Source organism: Vicia villosa, unplaced genomic scaffold (genome assembly GCF_029867415.1).
Source record: "Vicia villosa cultivar HV-30 ecotype Madison, WI unplaced genomic scaffold, Vvil1.0 ctg.000423F_1_1_1, whole genome shotgun sequence".
Classification (NCBI taxonomy): domain Eukaryota; kingdom Viridiplantae; phylum Streptophyta; class Magnoliopsida; order Fabales; family Fabaceae; genus Vicia; species Vicia villosa.
The window spans coordinates 41978-61174 of NW_026705200.1; positions in this window are offsets into that span (position 1 = coordinate 41978).

Sequence of the window (19197 nt, forward strand, 5' to 3'; positions counted from 1 at the left end):
ATTAGGTCATTTAATTTGTACAAAATCCTTTTGAATCAAGGAATTGCACTTGATTGCAAATCACCATCAAAACTTTCCAAACTTGGCTAAAACTTGGTCTTTCTATTTTCTTCTCTTGTTTCACGTTTTTGTTTGGCCCTTTGGACAACCAATCTTTCCCCTTTTTTATTTATTTCATGATTATTGTATTTAGCTTAATATTTTAAATGAGTAAGAAAATCTAATATTTATAAAATAGAATGATAAATAACAATAATTTAAACTAATAATAATGATAATGCTATTAAAATTAGTAATACTACTAATCCTAATACTAACTAATAATAATAATTAATAATAATAATAGATGATTAAATCAAATATTAAAATTAATAATCAAATAATAATAGTTAAAAATTGTGGAAAATGATCAAACCAAAAAAAAATAATAATAATCAAACAAAAATCCTAAGGCATATGATCAATTGTGAAATAGACTAAAAATCTCAAAAACGGGATAGATGGCTGAGCTCAAACACCTTCTAACCTTAACCCTCATTTTAACTCTGGATATTCTATAAGAACGCAGGTTTGACAATAGGGATGTCAAACCCCATGATTCTTAATTTCGATCCTTGATGAATTAAAAGACATGAATTGACTGGGCAAATTTTGGGGTATGACAGAAAGCTTGGTAGGATTTTTGGTCAGATGCCACAAAGAAAACACTGAAGTTGCTCTCTGCCTAAGATGTGGGGCAGTCTATGACGAAATGCTAGCACGATCATTCGAACGTGTGTATTGCTACATGAGTCAAGAAACTCAGGGGTTGCGTCCCAACCTGTACGGTTTCGACATTTGGACTCCAACAAAGAGGCCTGATAGCCCACATCCTAGGACTCGAAGGGTGACGTTCAAAGTCCCTGCAAATGCACCCAGGGATAGGTGGGTACAAGCTGATGCAAGAACCAACAAATGGCGAAGTTGGGACCAAGGTGGTAGAACTGCAATGGCATATAGGAAACAATTTCAAAGATCAAATCGAGAGGTGTATCGGTTGGAGAATTATAAAGGAAAAAATCCTATGTCTCGGTCCCAGTGGAGAAGGCATCAGAGAATAAAAAAGGCTCAGAAGGAATACAGGCCAAGAGAAGCTGGAGACTCTAGTAGCAACCAAGTCCCATACCAGGGGGCAAAGTCGAACAAACCTCCGGTGGAACGCAGACTATTCGAAGCTGAAAAACTCTTGGATGAAGAAGACAAGATGCGTTCAAATTCTTGGAAAGAAGAGGATAGAATGACAAATGATTTTGACTCTGATGGAGTGTCATCTATAAACTTGAATTGCAATGTTGTCTCTGTACTCCCTCACGAGTTTAATCAGGAAACTGAAGTAGAAGACTGTGAAGAGGCTGATATCGAAGAAATGGCAAAACACAAACCCGTGTGTTACTATGTGCTGAATAACGTTGCAGTAGAAGAACAGAATGCTTTCTTCGAAAGGCCTGATGAGGGTATGCGAAATCATTTGAAGCCACTCTATATCAGGGCTAAGATTGAGAACGTGGGCATAAATAAAGTCCTAGTTGATGGGGGAGCAGCAGTGAACCTAATGCCTCAATACATGCTAAAAAGAATTGGTATGTTCGATACGGATATAAGGCCACATAACATGGTTTTATCTAACTACGAAGGCAAAATAGGACAAACTCTGGGAGTTGTGCAAGTCAATTTGACAGTAGGCTCAGTTACCAGGCCAACCATGTTCATGGTTATACCAGCAAAGGCAAACTACAACCTTTTGCTTGGTAGGGAATGGATTCACGGAGTAGCGGCTGTACCCTCAACCATGCATCAGAGGGTGACAATTTGGAGAGAAGACGGTATAGTGGAGAATATCGAAGGTGATCAGAGTTACTACATGGCTGAGGTCAACCAGGTGAACAAAAACAACTTCGACACGAACTTGGCAAACATAGGCCCTTGTCATGCTGCTGAAGAGATGTATACCCCAAACAAAAATGCAATGTACTATTTGACTTTACACCCAAATGGATTCCAATGGGATAGGGAGATCATGGATGGTCCACCAGATCCAGCACCATCGGAGAATTATCCAGCAGTACGGCCAACGGGCTGGGACGATGACATTAATCATGTCTGAGTCTGCGTTCTTCGAAAAGATTTCGGCCTATGTGGCCGAGAACAAAAGAAAAACGGCTCTCGAAGCCGAACTATCAAATACAAAGATAGATACAGTTCTAACCAAAGAAGGAATATCAGAATTGGAAATACGTACGAGTTTCGAACTCCCTGAAGATACGGTTCCAGTTGAAGAGATCATAGGAGAAGAACCAAGTCAAAGGTTAGATGCAATATACGACGAAGAACCGTTGGGATTCGAAAAAGACCCGATGGCGTCGAACATAAAGATTTTGGCCCAAGATCCACTTGAAGAAGTCAATCTTGGAGACAATGATCAAAAGAGAATAACATATATCAGCGCGAAACTAGAACCAGAATTGAAAGCAACGGTCATCAAAATGTTGAAAGACAATAGAGATTGTTTTGCTTGGGATTATGATGAGATGCCTGGTCTCGAAAGAGACTTAGTCGAATTGAAATTACCAATAAAAGAAGGGAAGAAGCCAATAAAGCAAACTCCCAGAAGATTCGCGCCAGAGATTCACTCGAAGATTAAAGCAGAGGTCGAAAGACTCTTACGGTGCAAATTTATCCGAACTACAAGGAATGTTGAGTGGATTGCTAATATAGTACCTGTAATTAAAAAGAATGGCTCATTAAGAGTATGCATAGACTTTTGTGACCTTAATGCAGCTACTCCGAAAGACGAGTATCCCATGCCTATAGCAGAAATGCTAGTAGACTCAGCCGCAGGTTTTGAGTATTTGAGCATGTTAGATGGATATTCGGGATACAATCAAATTTTTATAGCAGAAGATGATGTATCCAAGACAGCATTTCGTTGCCCAGGAGCAATAGGCACTTACGAATGGGTTGTGATGCCTTTTGGTTTAAAAAACGCAGGGGCAACTTATCAAAGAGCAATGAATTCTATATTTCACGACTTCATAGAAACATTCATGCAAGTGTATATAGATGACATTGTGGTAAAATCTACCTCGGGTATGAGTCATCTCGATCATCTGAGCCAATCATTCGAAAGAATGAGGAAATATGGCTTGAAGATGAACCCCCTTAAATGTGCTTTCTTTGTGCAGGCAGGCGATTTCTTGGGTTTCGTAGTCCACAAAAAAGGGATAGAAATCAACCAAAACAAGACAAAAGCCATTATGGAGACCAAGTCTCCCTCCACGAAGAAAGAATTACAATCATTGTTGGGTAAGATAAATTTCTTAAGAATATTTATCTCTAACTTAAGTGGACGCACGCAAGCTTTCTCACCTCTACTTCGGCTTAAGCAAGGAAAATTCGAATGGCGTGCTGAACATCAAGAAGCTTTCGATCAGATAAAGCAATACTTGACTTGTCCACCAATTCTATCTCCCCCAAGTGGGAAGAAGCACATGCGCCTATATATTTCAGCATCAGATAGAACAATAGGCAGCATGCTTGCCCAGGAGGATGAGAATGGCATCGAAAGAGCCATTTATTACTTAAGTAGAGTACTCAATGATGCAGAGACTAGACATACTGATATAGAAAAACTCTGCCTTTGTTTGTATTTCTCCTGTATCAAACTCAAGTATTATATAAAGCCAGTTGATGTTTACGTTTCATCTCATTATGATGTTATTAAACATATGTTATCTAAGCCAATACTACATAGTCGAATTGGCAAATGGGCTTTAGCCCTTACTGAATATTCATTAATATTTCAGCCTCTCAAGGCAATGAAAGGTCAGATTGTGTCAGACTTCATTGTCGACCATGCGGTGGTTGAGAATCATCAGCATTGTGTAGATTTGAAACCTTGGAAGTTATATTTCGATGGTTCAACGCATAGAGAGGGAACTGGTATTGGAATGTTGATAATTTCTCCTGATGGAATTCCAACAAAGCTCAAGTATAAAATCGAAGGTCCATCATGCTCCAATAATGAAGCTGAATACGAGGCTTTAATTGCTGGACTTGAGGCTTTGTTAGAATTGGGGGCAACCAGAGTCGAAATTAAAGGAGACTCCGAATTGGTCATCAAACAATTGACAAAGGAGTATAAGTGCATCAAAGAGAATTTGATCATGTATTTTATCATCGCAAATAGGTTGCTCAAGAAATTCGAATACGTGGAATTAAAACATGTACCAAGGGTGAATAACCAGGAAGCAAACGACTTGGCTCAATTAGCTTCGGGATATAAAGTATCAAAAGAAAAGTTGGAAGAGTTGATTGAAGTAAGAGGAAGAGCAATGTTTACTAAACTTTCGCCAAGTGATCTGGAAGATTCACAATTGGGTTATGCCAATAAAGAACAATTCGAGGTACTAAATATAGATTCATTGGCTGACACAGATTGGAGGAATCCAATTATTAACTATCTGAAAAATCCTTCGACGGATACAGACAGAAAAATCAAGTATAGAGCCCTGTCGTATTTTCTGATGGGAAATGAATTGTTCAAGAAAACTCCTGAAGGGGTATTGTTGAAATGCTTGGGAGAAGCAGAAGCATACTTGGCTCTGTCGAACGTACATAGTGGGGCATGTGGTGCACATCAAGCAGGGCACAAAATGAAATGGCTCTTGTTTCGTTATGGGATGTATTGGCCTTCGATGCTAAAGGATTGCATAGAGTTCGCGAAAGGGTGCCAAGAGTGCCAAGAACATGCAGGTATCCAACACGCTCCAGCAAACGAACTAAGTACAATAGTAAAACCATGGCCTTTCAGGGGATGGGCACTAGATTTGATTGGAGAAATTCACCCCAAGTCATCCAAAAGGCAAAGATACATTTTGGTAGGAAGAGACTATTTCACAAAATGGGTCGAAGCAATACCACTAGCAAATGTGGATCAAGAGGCGGTGATTGAGTTTATTCAGAAACACATTATATATAGATTTGGAATCCCAGAAAGTATAACAACTGATCAGGGATCAGTCTTTACTGGACGAAAAATGCAAGATTTTGCCAGAGAAATAGGTTTCAAGTTATTTACTTCTACACCTTATTACGCCCAAGCAAATGGACAGGTTGAAGCAGCAAACAAAATAATAATTGGCCTTATCAAGAAGCATGTAGGAAAGAGACCCAAGAATTGGCATAAGACTTTAGATCAAGCACTTTGGGCTTGTCGAACATCTCCAAAAGAAGCTACGAATACAACTCCTTTTCAGTTGACATTTGGACATGACGCAGTACTTCCAATTGAGATATGTTTGCAATCAGTAAGGATACAAAGACAAGCAGACATTCCTCCCAACGTATACTGGGAGTTAATGATGAATGAGTTAGTAGATTTGGACGAAGACAGACTTCGAGCACTGGAAATGATAAAAAGGCAAAAGGAAAGAGTGTCCAGAGCTTATAATAAAAAGGTGAAAGGTAAAACTTTTGTTAATAATGACTTAGTCTGGAAAGTTATTTTACCTATAGATCGAAAGAATCAGGCCCTTGGTAAATGGTCCCCACATTGGGAAGGACCCTTTCGAATCTTAAAAGTATTCTCGAACAATGCTTACGAAATTGAAGAATTAGCAGAAGATCATAGGATCTTGAGAGTAAACGGGAAATATTTGAAGAGATATAAACCTAGCATGCATGAAGTAAAGATTGCAAAGACGTAGATACTCAGGGTACTACGAAAAGCCAAAATGGTCAGGCATGTGTCAAAAATATACTTCACATTGATCAAAATGGCTTCACAATCAGAAAGAATTATGGAAAGAAAAATCAAAGAAGACACCAAAATATTCTTTTCATTTCAAGCGTAGAAGTACATTCATTACAAAAAGATCCAAAGAATAGGATCTGAGGTTACAAAAGAAAGGAAGGCATATATATATAAAAAGATTAAACCTAAGGTAAAAACTTGCTAGTCAATCCTTTGGTTTAAATTGTCCAAAGACAACACAGGAGAAGGTTCAGCCTCGAACATATCTCTGGCTCCAGAATCACGCATCCTCCTCACTACACCTTTCTTAAGAAAAATGTAACTAAGAAGTCTCCCGTAGGGAAGACAAGTCACAACCCCTCGACGGTCAACACCGGCAGAGACAGCTTTAACAAGTCCCTTGAAGATCATCAAAGGGATGTTAATTTTCCTCCCTCGAAGACCACAGAGGATGAACTCCAAGTCTTCAACCATGATGTTGTTTTCGTCAGTCCGCCGAGGTTGGAAGTTCCCCACGAGCATCTGGTGCCAGATCCTGATGACTTTGGCACTGAAGCGATCATTGTCCATAAGAGTTCTCAGCATGAGATGAGTAGTCATGCTGAAACAGTTGTCATCAAAAGTTTCACCAGAGTTATTGCATTTTATCATATTGGCAATAGTGGTGGGAGTAATGCTGAGACGAGCGTGTCGAATAACAGAATCAATGGTGGTCCTACCTTCAGGATCTATGCGTAAAGACGCATTCATCCAGAATTCTGCCACCATGTTGGGGTAAATAGCACCCTCCAGGACTTCCTCAAAGTAGAAGTTTAGTTCCTGGTTAACAAACAGGGTTTCGATGGTGATGAAATGGCGAACAAGTTCATCCTCAGAGAGTCTGAACTCGCCTCTAATGAGGGCTTTGATGTCGTTAAAGAAGAGAGGTTCAGCCATTGTAAGGTAAGAAAGTTGTTCTGAAAGAGAAGTTGTGTGTTTTCTTTTTTCTGTGTTTAGTTTGGAGAGAAAACGCATGAATGAGAAATAAAGGTGATATTGGACCCTTTATATAGAAGGGGAATACTGAAGGGTGGGTTTTAATTGCCAATGAGTGATTGGACTGCGGTTGGTTTTCCAAAGAAAGAAGTTATGGCTTCCGCCGTTTCCCGCCCTTGGAAGTTGAGAAGTAATCATTAAACTGATGCACGCACGTCTTAAAACCGACGTTTTGGAGAAAGTGACGTCACTTTTAATAATGATTATGGCTAGAAGAAGTGGAAACGTCAAGTCTAGAGGCAAGAGTGCTGCGAAGGATGTTCAGGTTCTACATGTTGCATTTAATAAAAGCACTGTAGGAAATCTAAAGATATATCTTGACAAGAAATTGAAAGATTTGCTAAATCAACAATGGCAAATATGATAGAGATAGATGGGAGTCAAGCGTACAAATATTATATGTCTACAGTGGTCTCGATTACAAAATAAAGGTGCAATAAGTAACAAGATCGAAAACATTTAGTTGAAATCCTCAGGGAGATCCTTTTTGATCTTCAAATATTGAGTCTCCCATGAAGACATGCGAAGTTCAATTAGTGCCCGGTGTTTCTTCAACCTTTCGATTTCTGGCACTAACTTTTGTGCAGTCTCGAAATGTTTCATTCCTGACTGCACCACTTCGAGCAAGTCTTGTTGATTAGACTTTTGTAGGACTGCTTGACAACTTTCAGCCTCCTTTATCTTTCCCTCGAGTACTTTGATTTCTTGTTTCCAAGAGCCGATTTTCTTCTCATAATCATCAATGGCCTTCTGATTTTCTGAATGTTTGAGCCTGAGGGCCTCACCTTGTTTCGTTGCGTCCATAGCAGAATTCCATGAAGAGTCATGAGAGGCCTTTGTCTCAGATAACTCTTTTTTCGACATTTTGCCTTCGAAGGATGTTAGCTTGGAGTTGCTCGAGTAGAGAGCCCAGCAGAACAATTACCTCTGAAACTTCTGTGGAAACTTGAAGCAAATCTACTTTCTTTAGAAGTTGATTTAAGTTGTGGCTCTTAATAGGGTCCCGGTTGAGAACATCTACAAGATTGACCCCAAAGAATCTTTCTTTTATTTGTCGAAGAAGACTGGGAATATCTTCCTTGTCACTAGAGTCTGCAGTTACAGCTGGTGAGAAATTAAGCTCCGGAGGCGAAGGAGTATTCACATTCATAATGGCCTTTAAGAAACTGAGAGGATCAGTTTGCTTAAGTTGTTCAAGCTCTGAAGGAGTAAGCTTTGCAGGGGCAGGCGTCGAAGTTGTCTCAGGAATGGTTTTTGCGTCAAGAGTTGAAGTTCCATGAGAAACTGGTTTTTCAGGCTGAGAAATCTCTTCCATAGCATCTTTCTCCGACGCAGAATCTTCGTTGTCATGTGATTGCTGGTTCACATTGTCGCTGCCTGAGAATGGATGATCCTCTTCCAAATTTTTGCCTTGATGGGTAGGTGGGGATTCGTCAGTAGAGTGGCTTTCTTCGACTGGTTCATTAGGCAATATGGTAGCAATTGGCCTAACGTCTTCAAAGACTGGCGAAAGAACACGAGTTTGATTTTGAGAGGTACCTATGTTAAACAGAGCAAAGTTATTCAAAAAAATAAACTTTTGAGGAGTTTAGTTAACGAAAGTTAAAGTTTGACAACTACCATAAAGTTTGTCAACATCAATGGTGAGGCCAGGGTCTTTAAAACCGGAAGTAGCAGTGCCAGCATCATCCTGCAATAACAAGGTAAAATGTCAGTACAATTATTTAGTTAAAATCACAAGATAATATGTGGGACAAACCCAAAATACCTTGGGTGGAATATTGTCTGGACTTGAATTATGGCTTTCCACAACGAAAGCATTACTAGCAGCTTTCAAAGGAGACTCTTCAGAGGACGCTTTATCACCAGGAGAAACAGCTTTGGAAGGACTTGCCTTTTTCCCTTTTCTTGAAGGGGTAACAGCTTTGTGTTTTTTCTTCTGTCCTTGTCTAGTTTGAGGAGGGGATTTATCTTCGCCATCCGAACCAGTGGTCGAAGAAGCTTTACGCTTCGAACCCGTTGGGGGTTTCGAACTCTGGCAAGTGGAAAATGAGAAAGATGAGTATTAATCACATATTGTACAAGATTGAGAGTATGAGATAAGTATGTACCGTGGGCTTCTTATCAGTGACGAGGGAGTCACTCCCACTTGGTTTATTGCTTTTAGATGTCCCAGAGTCTTTTGGGGCAGAAGCTTCCTTAATCTTCCTCCTTCGTGCAGCAGCTGTAGTTGAGACTGAAATCAGTATATCAATAAAGAAAAGATAAGTCAGTCGAAAAGATTGCCTTAATCCAGACCTTCAGGTATTGGAGTCAGGACACGAACATGTTTAAGATCTATATGAAGATGTCCTTTGAAAGTATCCAAGGTATGCTTAGTCGGAACCACTCGTTCAGCGCGTTTTTTGGTACTCTCTTGAAGAATTTTGAGAGCATTCCCACACACGAACCAGTCTGGGAAAGGAGGACTTAGAGCCACACCAAAATCAACACTTGGTAGTGGGGGGAATTTTGGAGGATTGAGTTTGAAAGCCACTTCATAACGTAGTTCTGGTCGAACATACGAGGGCAATTTCAACTTATTTAGTTTGGCGGAAAACTTTTCGCGCAAAGTAACTGCAGCCTCACGAACAGTCCGACTAAGATCATCAGGCCTATAGATAGTTTCAAAGAATTTTTGAAAAGCTTGGATTTCTTTAATATGAGTGGAAGTACCTTTTTGGAAGTTCTCCTGCACATCATTGAAAGCTGCAGTTAGTTCCTGAGCAAGGCTATCAGCATCAAAAATTTGAGAGCTATAATACTCTGTCCACCATTGATGAAAATCTGGTGTAGAGTAAAAAGAAGGTTCAAAAGGAATAGGAGAAAGATTGGTGACGTCAACGTATTTGTCGATTTTTTGTTCACATTCCTCTTCAGTCAAATACAAAGTGTGGAAACACATATGGTTCCTTTTCTCATATAAGCACTTGGGTGTTATTTGAGTTAGCCCAAATTGTCTCGAGACCAAATTCGGTTGATAACACATGAGGATACATTGACCCTTTGATGGTCGAAGACGGTGGGAAAATAATCTTGGAGTCAGAAAGGCTTCCCAAATTTCCATAGATTCAGTTTGTTGATCCTGAGATGTTGGTGGAAATTTTCGAGTAAACCATTCAGGACCTATTGTTCTGTGTACAAATGGGGCCATAGAAGGATCGAACTGGTCACGCCGAGCAAACATCATCGAATACGCCAGGAAATGTTCATGAAGCTTTCCCATTTCCTCTTTTGGAGTTAAGTAAGCTAACCTGGTCCCCTCTATAGTTCGATTTTTGATTGTGCTATCCTCCTCATTGACATCTCCTCGAAAGGGAAGATGAGTTTCGAATGTAGCATTAAGCCACAGTTGCAATAGCCAGAAAGGACCAGCGTAAAGTAAACTACCAGATTTGAAATTCTTGGTAAGGTTTGCAGCTTCACTAAGGTTTTCATAAAGAGACCCTAGAAGTAGTTGGCTGAGGTTGAGCTTTTTCCCAGCATGCAATTGATTAGCCATGCAAAGGTACCTTTTCGCAACTTGGATAGACCTTGAACAGAAGGCACATCGTGAAAGCCATAATGCTAGAAAAGCAATATGCTCTTCATCAGATACTGTCGCTTCAGTGGTAATATGATGCTTCTGGATGAATGCCGTATAAGTGACTTGCGAATCGTTAAAACCAATAGTGTCATTATCCATTTCATTGGGATCGAAGGTTTCACCAGTTGGTCGAAGTCCTGTAATAGCGGCCACGTCGAAAAGCGTGGGGGTAACCATTCCACATGGGAGATGGAAGGTGTTGTGAGAAGCATCCCAAAAATGAACCGCTGCTACTAACATGGGTTGGTTGTATTCTAAACCCGTTCTTGACAGTTGAATCAAATCGTATATTCCTAATGTTTTCCAGAAGGATCCTTTTTGTTTCTCTACCCTTTCTAGCCAGGCATAGTACAAGTCAGGATCTTTGGCTAAAGGGATTGACCTAAACACTTTTACAGAATTGGTCATATAGTTTAACCTAATTTTGTTTAAAGCTAAAGGGATTGCGGTTGAAGTTTCCTCAATATTAGCAGATTTGCCTAAAGGAGAGCGACCGTCTTCATCTATCTTAACTTTGCTAACTAATGGTCTAGTCTTGTAGTAAGCAGGAAAAAACTTATTCATAGATTGGATACTTTCACTCGGTAACGGACCCATAAAGGCAAGAGTTTTTCCAGAGAGTTCAAAGGGAATGATTACCTAAGAAGCGTAAATAGCGCGTATTTCTTCAGTGTTAGGGTTTGGAACGAACTCTCGTTCCCCAGAACGTGTTGTTGATTGGAGCTTCAAAGCGGGTTGAAGAACATTTGAAGATGAAGCCATGAAGAAATTTTTTGATTAAAAGAACAAGATTCTAAAAAGAGTGAAGATGTTTCAATTTTTTGGTGAAGAAGATGAATGAAAGGCGGTATAGAGACACAAGATCAAGTATTTAAAGGTTTAACGGAAACCTTTTTAAATCTTTTGGGTAAAGCCCGAGAGACACGTGGCGGCTGGTGATTTAATCCAACGGCGGTCGAATGAGTTAGCTTCACTCCTAGTATGTAGGAGTAATGATCAGGAAGTAAGGTTAAAACGTGGGAATGTAAGTTATGAGAAGACATCTTTGAAAATGACAAGACGTTTCGGAAACAGTGTTATCAGTGATTATGACGCTAGTCAGCAGTCTTGGAACTTTCAAGGATCATAAAAACGAAATCTTATAATGACAAGAAACGCCTATTTCTGTTGATTCTCGAAACAGGCATTTATTGGGGGGCAATTTGTTAGCTGAAGATTTCGTTTTATATTTTGTCCTTCGAAGGAGTTGAGAATCGAAGGAAAGATGGTTACTGATGGCCATCCCTTAAAAAGTAAAAGAATGGCTACTGATGGTCATGCTTCGAAAAATAAAGACTTCTAAGTTCGATGAAGATAAGTGAACGCTGAAAGATTAATGAAAGCATATGTCTTCGGGACTTAGACAAAATTCATAGAATATGTATTCAAGTATTACTACTTAGCGTGTTTTTTAGTAGTGTTTGTTTAATACACTGCCACGCGTCGAAGATGGACTCAGGCGGGAAGATTTGAAATTCGAAGACGGTTTCGTAACCGTTCAACAACATATGGCTTCGCTGGAAGTTCTGATGAGAAACGTGGCAGCAGATTAGTATAGGACCGTTAAGGTCGAAACTAGTATAAATAGGAGTCTTAGTGTTAGGATTCTGTGTGTTCATTTTGTACAAATCACTCACATATTTACTCAAGTATCAAGCGTTAAGAGAAAGAGTTCGCTGAGAAAATGTACGTATGACACCACCATTTTAATACATGTGTATTATCCTTTGCTTTTAAATATCTTTCAGAATTACTGCATTTCGTTTACTTCTTGCCATTTACGTTTCTGCATCTTTACTTTAATGTTATTTACTTTCGAATTACTTTCATGCTATTTACTTTCAAAGTCTTTTATATTTCTGCAGTTTAAGATTCTTTACGTTTCAATTGTCCTTTTAATTTATTATGTTATGTCACTTCGATGAAGTCACATTTATATGTAACAAAGTGATTGTCAAGACTATTTGTTCTGTTAATCGAACAACGCTTATTGAAGAAGACAAATAATGAATATGGTTCGAACAAACATTGATAACAATCTTCTTGACTATGTGTCCTAGGATCAATCTAGTCGATCCTGCAAGTAACCAAATCATATTTATTATAGTTTGGAAGACTAGCGGTTGTTTACCGGAAATCACCGTAAACAGATGTATGATATTATGGTGTGCTTGATCTTTGATCTATGAGATACACAAAGGTACACAATAATAATATGCACTATATAATCCTATCTGGCATGACTAAGTCAAAATTGGAAAATTCTAAGACAATACTGCTTTTTGATTGGCCAGAATTGTAACTACACCAATGAAGTTAAAATGGCAACTTCACCATAGAATTCTCCATTAAGTATACTAATACGGTGTAGTTGTTAAAGTAAGTGTCAAAATAGCTTTTCTCTTTTGCCTATTCCACCAGAATTATTTTACTTGGCAAAGTCCTGTTGGGTTTTTATTCAATTTTTAAAAGTTACGTGGAATTTTACTTTTTTTATATTAATTTTTATTTACATTACTTTTTAATTAATTATGTTTATGTTTTTTAAAATCATTTTTATTAATATTTTTTAAGAATATGTTTTTTATGAATTATAATTTTATTAGTATATCAAAATATTACATTGGGCCTAAAGCCCAAATTACCTTACATAGCAGCCCAATAACTAACTATTTGACATGCAGGTATCCATAGAAATTGACAACCATCCCTGCAACCATTGCATGCCATAACCATTTGTCATAAATTCACGACATTGCCAGTGTGATTTCGTTGAAGCCACGGTTAATCTAAACACACACTTAATAAGTTTAATCAGATTGCAATTTAGAGTACGGGTATACATTCTTTTGCATATTGCATTTCAACTCGCAGCACCAATATGAAATATTTATTTGTGGAATCAATGTTTCTGGATCTTCACTGCAAGAATTTATGGAATGAAAGTGACAAAAGGCTATAATGTAACTTGGAACTCTGAAGTTGATTCTACTTTTACTTATATGGTAAGGTTACATTTTTGTAAGTTTGATTCGCATATCAAAAACATTGGTGATAAAGCATGTCAGATTTTCATAGCTAACACTTTGCCTGAGGAAAAGGCTGATGTGATAAAGTGGAGTGGTGGTAACAAGATTCCTAAGTCAGCTGATGTGATAAAGTGGAGTGGTGGTAACAAGATTCCTAAGTCAACAGTATATTGACAAATGGAATTGAGATTTATTGAAGTTGTTACAATTGGAATTGAGATTTATTGAGTATATCAATAGTATATAAAAGCGCTGCTATAGGGGTAGATATGAAAGCGCTTTTAAATGCACTGGTATAGGTATAGGGTACGAAAGCGCTTTTAGGGAAAAAACGCTGGTATAATGCACCTATGAAAGCGCTTTTGAAAAGCGCTGGCGTAGCTCATTTTAAAATTAAATTTTTTAAAACAAATTAAAACAAACGCGTTTTGTCTTTCATTATTCTTCATCGTTCTTCTTGCCCTCATTGTTCTCACTGTGAACAAACGCTACAGCGGCCGTCACTGCTCTACAAGCCGCCGCCGCCAACCTCCACAGGGCCGACCACCACGCAACGTCTACTTGCCGCTGCTGTTCCATATTCCAGTTTCTCTTTGTGAAGGTTAGCGAGTTCTCTTCCAATAATAAACCCTAGAGAAATTCATGTTTCAACTTTTTCATTCTTGAATAAGAATTTTATGTATTAATGAATAAGAATTTTCTTATGTTGCACTATTATGTTTATCACTTTGCTTTTATTCATTGTTATATTTCTCTGTTACTGATCTGTAGTTGCCCTCACAAAATTCGCAGCCGTCTACTTCGTCTCTTCACTATTTCACTTCTGTTCTTCTTCGTCTCGTCACCATTTCCCTCTGCGCGAATGCTACTCCTTCTCTTGCTGCAACCACTACTTCTCTTGCTGCGCGACCATAACTTCTCACCCAAAAACGCCGCCGTAGAAACCATATAGCAGGTATTAGTTTGTTAATTATATGTACTCTTCATAAGTTTGTTGTAGTTTTAGGATTTTGTGTTGGAAATTTGTTGAACAAAAATCTGTGCTGGAAATTTGTTGTGTTTGCTGGAAATTTTTAGAATGCGTGTTTTGAGTGTTTTATTATGTTCTAGTGGAAGTGGCTGTGTTTGGTTCTGCACAATTCCAACGAGGATATTTCGTCGTATTGTGTCAAAATTAAACAATCTATGTTGAATATAGTTAAGCTGCAAACAACAACTGAGCTTACATCACTACAATAGTTATGCTTAAAGTAACTAAGTTGAAGACACGCATTTGTAGAAACAATTCAACTTTAATTACATGAGATCTTTCAAACAAAACGTTGTTGTCAAAGAGGAGGTTAGAAGGTTTTTAGTTTTATTTCTTATAGGAAAAGAGGTTTGCAGTTTATAAATATATATGTTGGTGTTGGCATACATCTGTGGTGTATGGTAGGTAGCTTCTTCATTTTGATTAAGAAATAGGTGACAAGATTGTGTTAGAGCTATGAAAATGAACTATGGAATGTCGCATTTAAGTGGGTAACAATGATTTTGCTATTCTGTACAACTTGTTCTAAACACGGAAATTCATTATCCAATTGTGAATCGTCTACTTCTGGTGAATTTAGGCATTTTTTATTAGAGAAAAGTGAGAGAAAGAGGAAAATAAGATAAGAGAGTATTGTAGGTGAGAGATAGATACATAGAAAGGTTGGGTGCAAATTCTCACCACAAAGACAGAATCCTAACCTAAACGAAAATGAATTCTATTACTTTGAGTTTTTTTTATATTTGTTGCAACTAGATGTGATGTTTAATCAATGTTCCAAACCCATATGGTGCATTGTAATTGTGTTTGTGTTGTAATTAGCAACTGAGCAATGTTTTTCCTTACATGTAATGCAACTATCTCCAAAATTATTGATGGGTGAGGGTATACTTAATATATTATGCAATGTAGTTCTTGTAACTTTTCTGTCTAGCAAGATAATAAGGACAATTTAATTATCTTGGCTCTATAATTTTTTAGAGCTCTAATTGATTATATTAATGTAAAGGTTGATTTTATTAATCTTAGTTGGTGGTGAGTGGTGACTAACATTGTGTGATACATGAAAGACTGAGAAAAATGTTAGCTGTGGATTATAGTGGTTGTGTGTCCAAGTGAAAATGCCTAGCTATTCATAACAAATTATAGTATTAATAATATTTGTTTTTAGTTATTAATAATCCTTTTATATACTCCTCTTTTTACATTTTTATAGTAACAAATTATGTCTCAAAAACAATCTTCACTTTAGAAATACCTAAAGTTTTCATTCCTAAATGCTCCATTAGAATAAAAAGTTTTTACTAAATTTGCCAAGTCTAGGTACATGGCTGTCTGGATTTTAGTAGCATGATAAAACCTCATTTCGATTCTTGTTTTGTTCATTCTTTGAATTTAATTTAAACAACATGAGTTTGTTCATACTTGCGTATCGATGTTGATTTTGTCTTGGTGTTTAAGTCACTTTTAAAGGTGATTTTGTCTTGGTGTTTTCTAACTTTGCGAATTTGCTATAGGGGTTACTTGTGAAGAGTGAAAATTTGATCGTTTTCAAGAATCTTACATTGTGTGGGTCTAGAAATTGCTTACTTCTATACAGGTAATTAATTGTTCTCTCTCGCCAAAGTAATTACTTGTGCTTTGAATGAACTGCTATGATGGATCATTTCCACTTTAATTAGTTGCTTATTTCTCTACTTATGAATGATCTATAATTAGTGGTTGAGTCGGCTTGTATTGAATGAAATTATTTATAATATAAGTTTTCTTTCCTTTGAATTAGCAGCGTTTCCCGGCCTAGTTCGACGTACATCGCTCATTCTCTGTGTTTTCTTGAGTTCGGTAAAATCCGAGGTAAATTTCTTTCTCAAATTACTGGTATGGTGATGAATTTGTCTGAAATTGCGTGATTATATATGTTGCGTTTTATTGCTCCGGATTCATTCCGTTTATACTTTGCTTTTTTACAGAAACGCATTATACTGTTTTGTACCTTAATTAGTTGTTTTTGTTTGGCTTAATTAAGACATGGATAAGACATGGATGCATTCAAATATATTGTCGAAAGAGTACGAGAAAGGGGTTTTGGAATTCGTTAAGTTTGCGGTTGCACACGCCGAAGACTCGAGTCGAATGATGTGTCCTTGCTTGGGTTGCTGTTATGGGGGTCAGGTTGACGGGGATCAGTTGGCATCGCATTTACTATGGTTTGGAATTGATAGAAGTTATACATGTTGGAATTTGCATGGTGAGAAAAGTAACGAGAATGTCGAATCGAGGTATAATACGACGTATGCTTCAAACAATGATTGCACAGACACATACGATTATGATCGAGTCGAAGAGATTGTAGAAGCGCTTAAAAAAAATCTTAAGGATTGTCCCAAAATGTTCATGAGGTTGGTAAGCGATGCGGAGAAATCGTTGTATGATGGTTGTACAAAATTCACAAGATTGTCTGCGTTGTTAAAGTTGTACAACTTAAAGGTGGGAAATGGATGGTCGGATAAAAGTTTCACAGAGTTATTAGCTCTTATGAAAGATATGCTGCCAGAGGATCATGTTCTTCCCAATCGAACGTATGAGGCCAAAAAGATGTTGTCCTCTATTGGCATGAGCTATGATAAGATACATGCCTGTCCAAAAGATTGCGTTTTGTTTCGAAACGAGTATGCAGCGTTAAATGAGTGTCCTAAATGCGGTGCCCCTCGATATAAGAAAAAGTTGTCTCCGGAAAAAGTCTTATGGTATTTTCCTATAATTCCGAGATTTAGACGCATGTATCGTAGTGAAACCGATTCAAGACACTTGACTTGGCATGCAGATGAAAGAATTATTGATGGAAAGTTTGGACATCCGGCAGACTCACCATAGTGGATGAAAGTTGATAATGATTATCCTGAATTTGGAAAAGAAGCAAGAAACCTTCGCTTGTCATTGTCTACTGATGGAATGAACCCGCACGGTATTCAAAGTATCTCGCATAGCACCTGGCCTGTGATTCTTATGATTTATAACCTACCTCTGTGGCTATGTATGAAGCATAAGTACATGATGTTATCTATGTTAATTTCTGGGCCTAAACAACTAGGGAATGACATATACGTATACTTGGTACCCTTAATCGAAGATTTAAAGTTTTTGTGGGAGAACGGTGTGGAGGTTTATGATGGGTATAGGAAAGAAAGTTTCAACTTGAGGGCGATGTTGTTTGGAACAATTAATGATTTTCCAACATACGGAAATCTATCAGGGTACATCAATAAAGGTCAAAAAGCGTGTCCTGTTTGTGAAGATGCAACCGATACAACACGATTGGATATTTGTCAGAAGAATGTCTTTATCGGTCATCATAGATTCTTAAATTCTAATCATCACTATCGTGGGTGGAGAAAAGCATTCAATGGAAAGGCCGAACAACATAAAGCCCCGCCTTTTTTGACAGGTGATCAAATTTTTGAAAAGGTGAAAGATGTGAGTACTCAGTTTGGCAATCCTTTTGCACATTTACATGTCAAGAGTGGGTGGAAGAAGAGGTCAATTTTTTTTAAGTTCCATATTGGAAGTCGTTGTACTTAAGACATTTCCTCGATGTTATGCATATTGAAAAAACTGTATTTGACAGTGTTATTGGTACGTTACTCAATATACAAGGAAAGTCTAAGGATGGCCTTAACATAAGAAAGGACATGGTAAACATGGGAATGAGAACTGAATTGGGACCCGTGACAAAAGGAAGATGAACATATCTGCCACCTGCTGTTTACACTCTATCTAGAAAGGAGAAGAAAATATTGTGTAAGTTCCTCAGCGAAGTTAAAGTTCCAGAAGGTTACTCATCAGATATTAGAAGACTTGTGTTGATGAAATACCTCAAGTTAAAGATTTTAAAGACGCATGATTTCCATGTTATAATGGAACATTTTCTACCAATAGGTATACGTTCTATTCTGCCAAAAAAAGTAAGAAGTGCAATAACTAAACTGTGTTTTTTCTTCAGGTCAATTTGCAGTAAGGTGATCAATCCCGCAATCTTACCAACATTGCAAAAAGAGATAGTTGTTACTTTATGTGATTTTAAAATGTATTTTCCTCCCTCATTTTTTGACATAATGGTTCATCTAGTCGTTCATCTTGTGAAAGAGACACAATTGTGCGGACCAGCTTATATGAGATGGATGTACCCTGCAGAACATTATATGAAAATATTAAAAGGGTACGTGAAAAACAGAAGTCGACCGGAGGGTTGTATTGTCGAACGATACGTTGTTGAAGAAGCGGTTGAGTTTTGTACTGAATATCTGTCAAATGTTCAATCAATTGGACTCCCCAAATCTCATATTGTCGAAAAAAAATAAGGAAAAAGGATAATTGGAAATAAAGTTATGACAGTATCAATGGTCGAACGGGATCAAGTGCATTTGTATGTTCTGCACAATGAGATTGAGGTTGAGCCGTATGTTGAAATGCAAAAGGGTGTTCTCCAAGGTTTAAATTCGAATAGAAATGAGAATTGGATAGTACGAGAGCACAATCACAGTTTCATATCGTGGTTTAAGGAACATATTTATTTAAAGTATCGTTCAGATCCTGCTTCAGTAACAGAAAGGTTGAGATGTTTAGCATATGGTCCAAGTATAGTTGTGTT